General features: G+C 42.3%; 1 protein-coding gene across 2 annotated transcripts in view; it reads left to right on the top strand.

The window, feature by feature from the left end:
• Positions 1 to 3,484: 3,484 nt before the first annotated feature.
• Positions 3,485 to 15,245, top strand: part of GLI2 (GLI family zinc finger 2) — a 270,083-nt gene continuing 258,322 nt past the window's right edge. For both annotated transcript variants that reach the window (XM_034422349.3, XM_034422359.3), the window contains exon 1: positions 3,485 to 4,228. The gene's annotated coding sequence lies outside the window, so the exon portion shown is untranslated. The remainder of the gene's footprint in view (positions 4,229 to 15,245) is intronic.

Raw genomic sequence — 15,245 nt, forward strand, 5'->3', positions numbered from 1 at the left:
TGAGATTTCCTTTTCTTCTTCCAACCAATAGGGTTGGAAGAATTCCTAATGGGGTCCAATCCTGCTTGGCATTAATTAATTAATTAATTAATTAACTGCCTATTTTATACCAAACTCAGGTAGAATAGAATAGAATAGAATAGAATAGAACAGAACAGAACAGAACAGAACAGAACAGAACAGAACAGAACAGAATAGCTTTATTTGTCTCTGGGCAAATGGTCTCAGTGCACATGGAAAGCAACAGAGTAATAATCATAACCATACTAATACCAATAAGAGGGGGCAGTAAAGAAGATAAGAAGGATAATGCTACAACCATACAATATGGGTAAATGTACATAGACATACAACCATACAACATGGGTAAATGTACATAGACATACAACCATACAACATGGGTAAATGTACACAGACATGTGAGAATTAGGTGTTCAGCAGAGTGATGGCATGAGGGAAGAAACGGTCTTTGTGTCTAGGTGTTTTGGCATGGAATGCCCTATAATGGTGTCCCAAGGGGAGGAGTTGAAACATATTATATCCAGGATGTGAGGGGGTCTGTAGATATTTTCTCAGCCCTCTGTATGAATTACGCAACATACAGACCTTCTGGGGAAGGCAGGCTGGTTGCAAATTTTTTTCTGCAATCCTAACTATCTGTCCATATCAGTCCTGTTTGGCTGCTGTACCAAACCAGACAGTTATAGAAGTACCAATGACAGACTCAATAATTCCTCTTTAAAATGGTATTAACAGCTCCTGGGGCATTCCAAACTTCCTGAGCTGACTCAAGAAGAACATTCTTTGTTGTGCTTTTTAAATGATGGTTCTAATGTTAAGGGTCCATTACAAATCCTGGAAGATTATAGAACCCCAAAACTTGGAGGAGTCTACTGCTGATGCTGTGCCATCGACTATAGTAAGAGATGATAAAATACAAGACCTCCTCCTCCTAAAATCCACTCTCATCTCTGCATTAAGCACATTCAGCTCCAGATTGTTCCAGCTGCACCACAGGCCTAGTTGTTCAACCTCCCATCTCTATGCAGACTCATCCCCATCTTGAATGAGACCGATGACGGTTGTATCATCTGCAAACTTCAGTCTTTTAACAGGGGGATCCCTAAAGATGCATTCATTGGTATAGAGAGAGAAGAGCAATGGAGAGAGCACCCAGCCTCGAGGGGTGCCAGTGCTAATTGCCCATGTATTAGATGTAATCTAAGTAAACTAAATCATCATCAATAATAAAACAACATTAAAACTTTATTAAAACTATTAAAAATCTTCTTCTTGTGCCATATCCATCATCGGACGTGGCCGATCATATTGACGATCCTATTTTTATCAACAGCCACATGAAAAAGTGCTGTTGAGTTTTGTCCAAACCAGTCCTTTAGATTTTGAAGCCATGATGTTCTTCTCCTGCCTGGACCTCGTTTGCCTTCAATCTTTCCGTGGAGGATTAAGTGAAGTATGCTGTATTTTTCTGGGTGTCGCATTACATGTCCAAAATATTCTAACTTTCACTTTTTTATGGTTAAAACCATAAATGTTAAAAACAAAAACCTGACCCCAAGTTAAGCTGTTGACATGCAGTCACCTCATCCTAAACTAGCTTGGGGGAAAAGCCAAATCTTCAGTACTTTTCAGAAGGCTAAGAGAGCAGAGGCCTACTGAATTTCAGGTGGAAAAGCTTTCCATGAGGCTGCTGGAATGCTTCCTAGCTCCATAAGGTGGCAATGTGTAAAGGAAGGGACTAGGAGGATGCCCATCCTATCTAATTTGGAAGGAGGGATAGATGTTCTTAGGTAAGGTGGTCCCATAGATAAGCTGGCCCTGTGCTATATAGGGTTTAAAGGTAATAATAGAGGTATTACATAGGTAAACTTAGGGGTATCCATCATTGCACATGACACTGAGTTCTGGATCAATTGTAGCTTCTGAGTAGTCTTTAAGGGCAGCTCCATGTAGAGTGCATTGCAGTAATCCAAACAAGAAGAGACCAAGACATGAACAACCATGAGCAAGACCTCCCAGTCCAGGAAAAGTGCAATTGGCATGTGTGAAAAGCCTCTTCCCCAGACACAGTTGCCACCGGCCTCTTGAGTAGCAACCCTGAGTCTAAGGTGTATCAACAATTAAATTATGTATCAACATAGCCCTGGAGAGTTTCGCCCTGTCCAGAGTCAAAGATGAAACTTCATCTGGGCCAGAGGTGGGGAAGGGGAGGCAAAGTTGAGTCAAAGCAGGTTTCCCCCATCCAGATTCTCACAGCTTCCAGGCACCCAGCCAGCACTGCCCTAGCATCACTTGTCTGGCTAGGGATGGAGAGATATAACTGGATATCATCAGATGTTACCAGACCCCATACTGGTTTCGTGTAGAAGCTAAAAAGGAGAGGCCTTGCAGTGGCCTAGGGCACAGCCAGTCCTCTCCTCCCAAACAGCCTCAGAGAAGTCCAGAAGGGCCCAAAGGGTTGTTTCACCTCCATCCTGAACCCGCCACAGGTCATTGACAAGTGTGACCAATGCTGTTTCAGTGGTGTGCCCTGGCTTGAACCCAGGCTGGCAAGGGACAGAATAATCCACTTACTGTTAAATCAACCGATTTAAATATTAATAATTCAACTGTATAATGAGACAGAAATCTTTATTGATTGATGCATTTTTATTTATTAAGATGACACATTGTCAACTGCATTTGGACCTGTGGCAGTTGACAAGACTGAAACATCTGTTATGGGGAAGAAAATATTTGATCTGTACGTGAGCCGAAGAAGCTTCTTGGATGAGAAGCGAAACGTCTTCAAAGAAAAAACCCAAAAAGTCCAGTTGCCTCTTAAAAAAAGCACCTCTGGGACACCTCTGAGCTGGAGAATCTCCACAGACATATGTAAAGTGTCAACTTCTCCTATTAATTTCTCCCCTTATTCTTTTTCCTCTTGCACTGGCAAACTTAAAATAAAGGCACACACAACTCTGAGGAGGCCATCAAACAAGGCCACCTGGCAATTCTTTTAAGAAAAGAAGTTGCCACTGCTGGAACCCTTACCCACAAAGGAAACTACATCCCAACCAAGGGCCACGCCAACAGGGATTCAGCCCAAACCCACTCAAGCCAGTCGGTGAGAATTGGGGGACGGGATTCTAGCACCTCCTCAAGAACTTCTGGGGAGCTTCGTCACTGGCGCCTTCGAACTCAGGAACGTTTCGCTCGGCCGGCTGCCCATGTGACCTGCGCCTTGGCCAAAGTGTTTGTGTGTGAGAGAGAGAGGAAGAGAGAGAGAAAGAGAGAGAGAGAGACCCGCTTCAGGGGGGGAATCTTCTTGTTCTTCGAAGCGCAATTCGAGATGCTTAATTCCCGCTGCGCCGGCTCCCTTTTTCCGCCTCTTCTCTCCCCCACCCCCGCCACTCGCGGCACCTCCTTTCCCCTCCGGTATGCGAGGAAGGCCGGCCTCTCTGGAAGAGCTAATGGTGCAGTTGACTTCAGGGCGGGGAGGAGGAGAAGGAGGAGCAGCCGCCGCGGATTAGAATGAAAACAGATCAGTCAATGGATTTGGGCTCCGGAGATCATCTGACTTGAGTTAACCAAACCCCAACTGGGTTTCAAAAGTTGGGAGAGAGAGAGAGAGAGAGAGAGAAAGAGAGACGGAGTTTTTTTTCTCCTCCCCTTTGGTTCGCCTCTCTTTTCTTTTCTTTTCTTTTCTTGGTTTTTTTTTTTTTTGAACTTTCTTCAATTGGCGGTGGGCGAAAACAGAACTCTCCCTCTCCTCCTCCTCCTCCTCCTCTCCGTCTGCCTTAATTCTCCCCCGAGCGTGCGTGTATTGATGTCCTACGCAGGGATGATGGATGGCAGAAGGGCAGAAAGACGCCAGCAGCAGGGGCGCTCGACACTTTTTTAAACTCTCCCGGCCTCCCTTCCCCCCCTCCCTCTTTTTTCCCCCCGGCGATCATCAATGAGCCTCGGAGCGGGAGAAAGAAGAGGAAAGAATCCGCGCGAGCGTCGGGACTCGGGAAGGGCCGGCAGCAACAGCAGCAGCGACTTCGCCTTTCTTTAAAAAAAAGAAAAAAAAAGAAGAGGGGGTCCAGAGCGACGGAGCACAAAAAGAGGAAGCCCGGCCAAGCGAACCCCACTCGCTCGTTGAAGTGGACGATGGGGAGCTGGGCTCGCCGCCCTGCTCTGGAACCGGAACACCCGCTGGCCGCGTGAAAACTTCTCTTTAGGGGTAAAGTCGCGGTTCCCGTAGAGCCGCTCGTGACTTTTTTGTTTTTTTTTGGGGGGGGGTGTTGTCTCCACCCCGCTGGGTTTGGGCATTTCTCCTGGGGAGGTGTTTGGGGTGGTGGTGGTGGGGGAGAGAGATTCCTCGGCTCCTTCCCGAGAGATCGTGGACAGGGGAGAAACACGCGTTTTCCCGCCTCCTCCTCCTCCTCCTCTTCTCGGGTGGGTGTGACGGCCCATAGGGGAAAGAAAAAAAAAGTTGGGGCAGGACCCCCCCCCTCCCACCGCGCAAGGAGAAGTTGCAGAGAGGAGCGACTCCAAAAACTTAGCAGCCGCGCCTGGCTGCCCCGCTGCAGCCGAAAACGAGAGCAAGCTAGCCGGGGGCGAATGGGACAGAAGAGGGGAAGGGAAACGGGGGGGGGAGGGAGGTGAACTGGCTAGGCCCGATCCGGCCATAGTGTGAAGCCGAGCGAAGGGAGAAAGAAGCTCAACCCCCCCCCCGTCCCGCCGGCCTTCTGCAGAGGGGGGGGGGAAACAGAGGTCTCCGCACCTCCCGTCCTCTTCGCGGGCAGGTCGCGTCAGGTAGAGTCCATTCGGTGACCAGAGAAGCTCGATTCGGCTCCGTCCGCTCCCTCTCTCTCCACGTTTGCCCAATTTTGCAAGGATTCGGCGGATAGGGATGGGGTGGGGATCGTCCCGTACTTTGCCTGCCAAGCGTCTTCGGGGCCGCCCCCCCCTCCCCGGGACTTTATTTCCCGGATACTTTGTTTGGACCGAGTTGCAGGATGCGTGTGCGCCCCTTGTGTGTGCGTGCTGCTGCTTGGGATGCTGCTTCTCTGAAGTGCGTGCGGCGATCTAAGGCAGCAACCTCGTGGCGCTGTGATGTAACAGCCTGACAGTCACTCCTTTTGCAACGCAAGGTTTATTTTTGTATCTTTCCAGAGACAGGGAGAACGTGGCCGAAGTTCCTGTAGGCTTATTCCCTGGGTATGTGGGTTGGGGAGAGAGAGGGAACGAGGGAGGGAGAGAGAGAGACAGAGAGAGAAAAAGAGAGAGACAGAGAGAGAGAGAGAAAGAGACAGAGAGAGAAAGAGAGAGAGATAGAGACAGAGAGAAAAAGAGAGACAGAGAGAGAAAGAGAGAGAGATAGAGACAGAGAGAAAAAGAGAGACAGAGAAAGAGAGACAGAGAGAAAGAGAGAGACAGAGAGAAAGAGAGAGAGAGAGACAGAGACAGAGAGAAAGAGAGAGAGAGAGAGAGACAGAGAAAGAGAGGGAGAGGGGGGAGAGAGAGAAACTCTCTCTGGATACGAGTTAACTCTGCGCTCTCGCCTCCCAGCCACGATGTTTTCTTACACCCCCCACCCCCCCTTCCTTACCATCCCATCCTTCCCCGGTCCCCGAAGCTATCTTTCAGCAAGTATATTTGCGAAGGAATTTCAACCATCCACCTCTGCAACTTGATCTGCGTGTGTCGGGGAGCGGCGTGGAGCGAACTGGGCGCCAATCCTATTAAGGGTTTGAAGAGCAAAGGGGGGATTCTCTCTCTCTCTCTCTCTCTCTCTCCCCTTCGGGGGGGGGGCTGAAAACAATTGCAAAGAGAAGGAACTCAACTCGTCAGGGTGCCCATCTCAACCGCAAAACACACCCGTCACTCGATTGTTGTCATTTGCTGGGGTTTCCCTGTTAGAAGTATCCAGTCCCGGCGGAACTGCACACTTTTTTCCCTCCAAGAGTTGCTCGAGGCGCTGTTAGGCTTGGGCTTTATTTAACTAGAAGTGCGCCGAGATTGGAAACTCTTAGCGGTCAGCACCCGCAAAAGAATACGATGAATAATAGCCCGGGGCCTCTTGTACCTTTCCTTCTCTAGGGAGCTGAGGTTTGGAGGCAGCTGTGGGCTTGTAAAGTTGTGTGTGGAGAGAGATGCTGAGAAGTTTTGGGCTGGTTTAAGCCGGGAACATCTGGCAACATAAGAGTTTAGTTTCTCATTAAATTTTATCTCATCTACACATGTGGCTTGCAGCAAAAACAACTTTTTCACACCATTGGTCACCTTTCATCATAAAGGCCACAGAACTAACTGTGTTGGACAAAGTTACATAACAGAGAAAATAAAAACAAGCTAAGTCTTAAGAAGTGGGAAAGATTCTTTTGCACTTGAATGGGAAGTCTAACTTTCTCTAAGTAGTATGTATATATACTGTATATATACTGTCGATATATATATATATACCGACAGTATTCTGATAAACTACACTGCCCTTTATCATTGATTTTATGTAAGTTTACTCCTCAGTAAGTCCAATATTTTTTCCCCAAATGAGCATTTTTTTTCTAACAAGTGTAAGACAGCAACGTGGTAACAATTCAGAATGTGTTTAACATAAATAAAACTGAGTTTAGGTATACCCTCGGCAGTACTCTCATTACAGAATAGAGAAATGGATCACTAGCATAGATTGAAATCTATGAAGTTTCATCTTTTAAATCCTTAACACACTTACAGGTTGTTTACGTTGGTTTCTTTTATTTTATATAGTTTCTAAAATACTGGGTCTGGGTACCCTTTTGCAGCTTTGGGTTTTGAAGTTCATGTACTATTGACTGCTGCCAATAAAAAGAGCAGTTGTAAAAATTACTCTCTTTTTTTTTATGCAATTGGGTCTCAGGGGATGGCCAAGAATTCGAAAGTAAACGTTTCTCTTGCCTGCTGCATAAAATAGCATTTAAACAAATATTGTATTGGCATGTCCCTTGGACCCTGTGCCAAAAGGATAGAGTAAATAAACGCTAAAATCCAAAATATACAGAAAGGGGAAAAACTGATTTCTTGCAAAGCTGCATGGATCTCATCTGTTTGTTCTAGCTCCCTTAGATTTAAGTGAATCCCTTTTTTGTGATTTTCTGTGTACCAGGCTGAAGGTAAAGCAAATTTACGTGTGTGTGTGTGTGTGTGTGTGTGTGTGTGTAGCAAATGAAATTACTTTCCTTCACTTGGAAAATAATTTTTTACATATATTGGAGGTTTTCCTAGCTGCAAATGTTGGTTGCACATAGTTCGCACACCAGTGTCTACTCTGTGTTTGTATGTGTGGTTTTTAAAGTTTGCCTGAAGTGATTTCCATTTTGCCCCGTGTGCTTTAGGAAGTGGTGACAACACTTGCCTTTGACTTGCCCTCAAAATAAATGACAGTTACAGTATATAATATCTCATCCAGTATGGTCTTTTCTATCATGCTTGTCTCTCAAGTAAATTACTCTCAGTGGAACTTTTTGTGGGACAATTAAACATAAGGCAACTTTCCAAAAATCTTGCCAAGAAAATTGCAGAGTCTATACGTGTATAATCTTTCTAAAGGCTTTAGATAGGTTTCCCATAATTTTTAGAAGATAGAACTGTTTCTTCTATCTGATAATCACTGTTTTCTCTTTAGTGGCTTTTTTTTCATTCTGTGGTGTGGCTTTTCCAAAAGAGATAATCTTTGAAAATGCAGGTGCGGTGAAAGAATAATTTGATCCTGAATCCACTTGTAGACTTAAATGCATCACTTTGAAATGCTTAGAAATGTTAACTGCTCTGCAAAAGAAAATACGTCCTCAGGAAGATGGGTTCCAGCTTCCTTTTCATATCCTTCTTTCTTAACATCCAGGAGTGGATATAGGTGGAGGTATCTCCGTGTGTATATATAAGTGATGTTTGCATGCAGTTACATTCATTTAAGAAATAAGGTGAAATATTCAAGCCCTTTCCTGTTGTTGTTTTACTCTTTTCTCCTATTATGTTGTCTTAGGTTAGGATGATTAATTGATGCATGGTACATCTAACAGTGCTAGTCTATATGCAGAAGTTTTCTGTTTGGAATTCTCATAAACTTGAAAGAACATAGTATAAAGCTAGTGTAGGATGACAATACTGGAAAAGCAAGCTGAATAGTTACCAAAAAAAAAAAAAAAGGTAAAGAAGCGGACAATGGAGGAATCATATTATGGGTTTAGCGTAGTCTTTAAAACTATCTTGAGATGCTGCAGCATAACCCTTTTTTCTGAAGTATCATCTGTTGATCTTAAGCTCGTATTACATTCTGAGCAAATGCGAATGAGTTGTCAGCTTTATCATTCATTCATATTACTTTCCCACAAGGTAAAAACTTTGTTGACTACATGGGCAGTCCTCTGCCAAGTATTCATTGCATCGCATCTCAAGAAATACATCTATGCAAAATGTAATGCACTTTTATTCTTAGATTACTTGTTTTGGGGTATAACTTGTTGTGGTGGCTCCTCTAGAGTTACAGGGCAGGGGGAAGCGATGGTTAATTACAAAGCTTCCTTAGCCAGATTAATATACTGTATATCAAGCGTTTTCAGTTTAATTTAGGGCAAAGAATATCTTGGCTTTTGAAGAAAAAAAATAGCTTGAACGTATATACTTTTTAAGGGGCAATTCCTCCTAGCAGAGCAATCTTTCTAGAGACATCCAAAGCATTTATAGGAGCTGAATAAATGTTGCTAAGCTTGCTCGCTCAACTTCTGGTGGCCTACTGTAAGCCAGTTGTTTGCACTGTGTCCTGAAAGATACACAAATCCTTCAAGCTTTTTGTATTCTCAGAAGTGCCTTGTTCACAACAGAGTTTCCAGGACAGATTAGCAAAGAAAGCAAATGCAGCAAGCAGCTTTCCAAAACTCTCTCTGTGTATTTGTGTAGCAAATACCCAACCATTGCTTTCCTTAGAGTGAGCACACTTCACCATCTTACCAAAAGATTTTTGAAGGAGTAGGTTAAAAAAAAGAGAGAGAGAGAGCTTATTTTGAATGCCCCTTCTTTTAAAATGTGGTTATTATCTAATTATGGCTCCAAGCCTTCTCTGACACTTACTGGGCTGTGAATGTTTGCTTCTAAACTGCGGGGCTTGGCTATCTGGATTTTTGTGAATGAAGTAGATTGCTTTGTGTTAATTTGCTTGAAAAGTGTTTGACATATCCTCAACATTAGGGTGACTACGGGAAAAGAATTGGACTTCATTTGTTAACATTTTGAAGGTAAACCCTTTAGGGTCAATTACTGCTTTAGCACACAAAGCCATAAAGACAACAAAATTCTTATTTAAAAATGGCTATCATAATTGTGTCTAGTTACTGGATACTTACTATGTGATACTTGCACTTAAAGATAAAACGCAGAAGGAGATAAGTAATTTGGAATATTCTATAAAGTGAGTCACTCTAAGGATAGGGTAGCTAGAGCAATGAAGCCATTTATTTAAACCTTGAAGAATGCTTATGAAATTTAGTTTTTGGTGACCTTGGCTACCCAAAATAACAGGGCCAGAACTCACAGAGATTTATAGAAACACAGAATAGAATTTCCCCTTGAAACGAATTACAAAGTATTGTTATTCCTGTTATTAAGTATTACTATTACTTAGTTCCATTCAGTGTTTGAATGAAATAAGACAGGCTAAAATTCTAGATGCTGATTTTCTGTTCCTTCCTTTTCAGTCTTCATTTCTCTCATCTGAAAGGCTTTTAAAAGAAACCTTACCCTGATTGAAGACTTTCTGCCCCTTTGCTGCTAAAAAGAGTAGGTGGGAACAGAACCCACATTAATTTTGTGCATGGGGGAGGTTAAGCTTTAAGCAGACTCTGAAGTTTTGGGTTAACTTGAATAGGTTAATGTATTTTTTTAAAAAAAAAAAAGGAGAAAAAAGAACACACATTGGTGGGAAGTGTGTTTTAACTCTGAGTGCCCGATCCCATCCATTAGCATAAGAAAACCAGTTTTAGTGCATTTACTATTGTATTGACTGAAGAGTTCCAACAGTCAGGAGGAGAAAGAAAGTGAAAAGCTGTAAAGAAATGATGGCCTATTCAAATTCTTCAGCAGCCCAAAGCTCTGGTCATCTGGCTCTGAAATCAGGATCTCCCTTTTATCTCCCCCTTTGCCTTTCTCTTGCCTTTTTCACACGTTCGCTTTTGTCAGGGTTTATTGATCATGTTTTTTCTTCTCTGCAAATCTGTGGAAAATTTAATGAACCAAAAACAACAGCGAAATCAAAGGAACTTTTAGCACTAGGTTGAATTCTGCCTTCCCCTCCGGCGCCCCTTCCCACCTTTTCGCCAGAGAAACTCTCTCTCTGTGTGTGTGTGTGTCTCTCTCTCCCTCCCTCTCTCTCTCCCTCTCATTGTGTCTTCTACTGTAAGACATACAGTAGAAAGTGCAGGAAACAGCTGTGCTCCTAACGGTTCAGAGAGAGAAAGTTTGTGTAATGTGCGTGACTGGACAGAAAGCCCAATTATCAATGCTTTTCTCCCTCTTTTCATACCTTTGTGAGGGTCAGATGCAAGGCTCTTGGCTGCTCACGGGATAGCTTATGATAAAGTATTTCCTTTCAGTAGAAACGAAGCCCATTAATTGCCTGGCATTTAAACCCCTGAGTTGCAATGATTGCTGATTACTAGTCCTTATTTACAGCCCCAATTGTTTTAGTGCCCTGATCTTTGCACATTCCACATCTGCCTTGCCTCGGCCCACTGCCTTGGCGTGTTTTATGATGCAAATGTTTTTGTCAACTTGCAAATAGTTTCAGTATCTGGATGATCTCAGGTGGTGCGGTTGAAATGGAGTTCTTTTCCTTCCCAGTTGGACTCGAACCCTGTAATTAAATGGGGTTTCCAGACCAATTATGCTGCTAAGTTTTCTTTCAAGCAACTTATGTGGTGGGGGTGAGGGTGGGGGGGGGGGCGAATCATTTGAACTGTTCCCTCTTTATGATTCAGTCATACTTGATTTCTAAGACACTGAACAGTAGTTATTCTTAAGTCTCCTGTTTTATTTCTTTTGTGTGCCTGTCTGGCAGGAGAGTGGAAAACTGAATTTAGCACATATAAGACCCTTATCTTCTATTAGCTTCAGATAATGTCTCCCAAATAACCACATTTTCTCATTGGCCAGTGGATACCTGTGTAGGACAAAGTACTTTACAAGCAATCTTTTACTTGATCCCCCAATAACTTGTGGCTGCTTGTTAAATTGTTATTATGCTCAGTTAAATTTGCTGACTGTCCTAGAGAAAGCTGATGAATATATGAAAATGGGCGCATGTTGTTTGTGTGTGCATGCATGCACGCACACACACACACACACACACACACACACACTCTGGTAGCAACCTGGTGAATGCTGATAGTCACATTTGCTGCCTATTAACAATCACCAGTGGACTTCTTACAGGCATTTTCTATCCTCAGCATTTGTATGGGATTTTTACATTCACATGCCATCAAGTCTTTTAACATGATTGTAACAATAGTTTTATTCTTTCTTTCTTTTTAATGGAAAAACTAAGGCTGCCTATTAGCGGAAAATGCAATCAAGAAATAGCTGATCCTCAATTATCATTTTCTGGAAATACATGAAAGGAAATGTTTAAGACGGCATGAAATTTGTTTGCTTGCTATTTTAAAAAGATTCTCTGAGGAAGTTAAGATTTTTGGATCAGCCTGACTAGCCGGGCACAATACTCAGAAAAGAAAAACCAGGCTCAGTTGAATGACAGAATATGTGTTCTCTTTGCTGAAATTTCTGGATTAATCTCTGGCATGTCTATTAAATGGAATTCTGAAAATAGATGTCACAGATAACTGATATTAGTCAGAGAAGTTCCAACGTATACAACATTCACCGTATCAGAAGTAAAAAAAGTGCCCTTTTAGTTGTTTTCTGGTGACAATGTGGACAAGTCCATGTAGCTATAATGGCCATCATCTTCTTCAATATTTTTTCAGCTTCTCAGACTAGTGCACTATCCTAGTATTTCCTTGCACCCAAAGATAATAAACAAATAATTATCAAAATTAGTTTGCCTCAGCGGATTTTGCTTACAATATCAGAGGTGCTTTGGTTGTTGGCTTTTTAATATATCTCTAAACTACCATAATGTTCTATCAATTTTCCCCCCTCCTGTTTTTTATTTATGGTGCATCATGCCAGGTAGAAAGAAAAGAGAGTTGGCAATTATATATCAGGAAAGGAATGTACATTCTTAGATTTTACAAATAGGTATCAGAGTGTCTTTGTAGGCGCAACCAGTCTTTATATAAACCAGTTTGCCTTTGAATGCCAAGGCCTGTTTTATTTCTATCAGGATGAATATATAAATAGTTCCCCCATCAAATAATGATTTACATCCATCATGCACTATTGGAAATTGGGTCTTCATTCAGAGTTGTAGTCAGGAACATTGGCTACCTCATGCGTTTTTCTGACACACCACAAACCTGAAAGTCAACCTTCTCCAGCTTGGGGGTCCTCCCAAAAAGACTGGACCCATGGCAGGCAGAATTCTCAAACAGCATGGCACATCTGCAAAAAAAGTCCGGCTACATGTTCAGTCATCTGATAGGGGAATACTGCCAGAACCTGGGCAGTGTGATGCTCAGTTGTGGCACCCCAAAATCATGGGACTTGGAGATCAATTGCTTACATGGTTTATTTCTAAAGTTCAAGACTACTTAAGAAGGCTGGTCAGCCAGTCACTCATCCAAGTGCTGGCCAACTTGAAACCTATTTTGCTTAACATGTAGACTGTTTCATGAAGTGACCTTTCCATGTTCCATCCATTTAATTACCGAATACAGAGCGGGGAACAGGTCTGGACCCATTGTCCAGTTGATGATGGGCCTGCATTTGGTCACATTAGAGTGCAGTGACTATCTGGAATGTTATAGGCATAGACTATAGACGCAGTTCCACTGCACATTCAACATTGATTGAAATCCTGAGGATTTAAATGAGCAATAGCAACAAACCCAGAATCAGAACTTAGCTCTCTGTGCTGAAATGAGATATACAGGGAGTTGTCCAATTACAACTACCGTATTTTTTGGCATATAAGACGCACTGGAATATAAGACGCACCTTAGTTTTTGGGGAGGAAAATAAGAAAAAAGCTGATTGGCGGGTGGATCGGCCTCCTGGAATACCCCTAATCAACTGTTCCCAGAGGTGAATTTTAGCAACAGGTTCCTTGGTTGTGAGCTCTGTGCCTTGCTTTTTTTTCAGCCTCTGAAACTTCTGAAACTCTGTTTCAGAAAAACCTTTTTTTTCTACCTCTGAAAGCCTCTGAAACAGAGCTTCAGAAAAAAAGCTTTTTTTCTGAAGCTCTGTTTTGGAGGCTTTTTTTCTGAAGCTCTGTTTGGAGGCTTTTTTTTCTGAAGCTTCATTTCTGAGGCTTTTTTCAGCCTCGGAAACCTCTGTTTGAGTGGCTGGGCGGGGCTACATTTGGAGTATAAGACTCACCCAGATTTTCACCCTCTTTTTGGGGAGAAAAAGGTGCATCTTATACTCCAAAAAATACGGTATTCATTTATGGTGGTACTGGGAAAAAGTGACTTACGACTGATGGTAGCACTTACAGTCGTTGCAGCATCCCTGATCAAAATTCAGATGTTGGGCAACCGCCATGTATTCACAACTCTTCCAAACTCCTGTGGTCACATCATTGCCCTTTGTGACCTTCCCAGCTGGCTCCCATCAAGCAAAGTCATTGGGAGAAGTCAGACTCATGTAATGATTGTGTGATTCACTTTATAACTGCAGCCAATTTTTTTTTTTAAATTGGGCGCTACTGACTTAATGACTATGTCGCTTAGCAAAGAAAGTTTTGGTCCCCATTGCGGTCACAAGTCAAGGAGTTCCTTTACCTTACTTTTTCCAGATTAAATATTCCTTGCCTTCCTCCTGTCTCCAAGAGGTGAGGGGAAAACTTCCTTACAGTAACATTAATATAGTTGTTTTTCTTGTTTGATGCTGACTTGCTGAGGTTATCCTAGAATTCTCTCCCATTTTTGTTTCAATCCATTGGTAGAAAAAGGGTGTGTGGGATTTGTTGATTAAGGAAAGATCTGTTAAAAGAACATCAGGTCTATAAGATGTGTAAGATTCTTTTCCAGAGACATCCTCAGCAAGGGCCCTTTTGTGACTTAGAGGACAATAGAATAAAGTCAGGCAGGAGCTTCTGAGCTGCATCTGGAAGGGCCCTGAAGTACACTTGTGTTAAGTTGAATTGATGGAGATTTAATAGCTGTTAGTGGCTCTGAATGGTAATGATTTTCTTGAGTATCTTCACTACAGCTTGACATTAATAACCGTTGGACGTGTGAACGTGAATCAAACATGTGATTTAATTTCAGAGAAGCATTTGCCCACCCTCCTTTTTAATAATTTAGTTATTCTGATGCTTAAAAATAAGCAAGTAAGCAAGCACACACACAAACAAACAAACAAAAAAACCTTTGGGTTTGAGATGCACGTATATCTTGCAAGTTTAATTTTGTTCTCCAGAGGTGTTTTTTTTTTCCTTTTCAGTATAAATCAAATCTTTATATTGCTGGGTGTGATGAATTTGTTTTAGATGCCATTATGAATTACAGTAGGGTTATGCTAATAGCAGCTCTATAAGTATCATAATTTATTTAATAATGTGTTACAGTATTTGAGCCCATTTCCTGTATTATTGATTGGGAACATGCATGATGATGATGATGATGATGATGATGATGATGACTGATTGTTTGCTAGTTGAGCACATCTTGGTTGTAGATCACGGGTGTCAAACTCAATTGCATCATGTGACACATCATAACGTATCATGACATTTTTGCCTTTGAAGAGTCAGGGTATGTGTGGCCTACGCATGACACATCCAGCCTGCGGGCTGCCAGTTTGACACCCCTGTTGTAGATTAAGACATTTCAGTGAACTTTCCAATTTGGGGATTAAGATTTTGAGAAACAGCAAGAAAAAAAAAGAAAAGAAATCTGGGATTAATATTATCAGCAAACTTGCCTTGTGTACCATTTCAAACTTCTTTTTTATGTAAACTGTGAGGATATTACATTCATATCATTTATATACGTATGTATAAGGCAAACAACAACAATTTTGTTTTCAAACATGGTTTCTGGGGAAAAAATGGAAGAAACAATGAGATTAAGGAACCTATCATAGAAGAGAATATTTGTAGC

Source organism: Pantherophis guttatus, chromosome 1, assembly GCF_059756535.1.
Source record: "Pantherophis guttatus breed Tessera chromosome 1, ASM5975653v1, whole genome shotgun sequence".
Lineage (NCBI taxonomy): Eukaryota > Metazoa > Chordata > Lepidosauria > Squamata > Colubridae > Pantherophis > Pantherophis guttatus.